The sequence below is a fragment of the Buceros rhinoceros genome, unplaced genomic scaffold, assembly GCF_000710305.1.
Source record: "Buceros rhinoceros silvestris isolate BGI_N320 unplaced genomic scaffold, ASM71030v1 scaffold20351, whole genome shotgun sequence".
NCBI classification, from domain to species: Eukaryota; Metazoa; Chordata; class Aves; order Bucerotiformes; family Bucerotidae; genus Buceros; species Buceros rhinoceros.
In genome coordinates this window covers 31,951-32,321 of record NW_010395073.1, presented here as the reverse complement: position 1 = coordinate 32,321, position 371 = coordinate 31,951, and the positions used below count along the sequence as shown (strand labels likewise).

The 371-nt window shown below is 26.7% G+C and overlaps 1 protein-coding gene across 1 annotated transcript in view; it reads right to left on the bottom strand.

Annotated features, from left to right (window-relative positions):
• Positions 1-91: 91 nt before the first annotated feature.
• AMMECR1 (Alport syndrome, mental retardation, midface hypoplasia and elliptocytosis chromosomal region gene 1) overlaps positions 92-371 on the bottom strand; it is a 12,949-nt gene continuing 12,669 nt past the window's right edge. The window contains exon 6 of the mRNA XM_010145442.1: positions 92-278. The gene's annotated coding sequence lies outside the window, so the exon portion shown is untranslated. The remainder of the gene's footprint in view (positions 279-371) is intronic.

Here is a 371-nt window from a genome sequence, read left to right as displayed (position 1 = left end):
TTTTTTTTTTTTTGTAACATATAAAACACTAAAATAACTTAGAAACTAGATCCAAATATCTCGAAAAGAATCAGCTTTGATATACAAAAACAGTCATAAGTTGTTACAAAAGTTTCAAACAAAAGTTTGTTTTCTCAGTGCGTTTATGTACCAGCACAATTACTGGGTCCAGAGCAAAGAAAGAGGTTTTTATTTTTTATTTTTTCTTTAACAGTAATAAAAAACGAGGAAAACATATCTTTGTATATAAAGAATCATTGCTGGTTGTAAGAATAAATGTAACCAGAAACCCTTAAATCTGAGAGGCACACTTTGGGTTTCTTTTTTTTTTTTTTAACCTTTTTTTCTTTTTTTTTAACATAAAGGAAAGT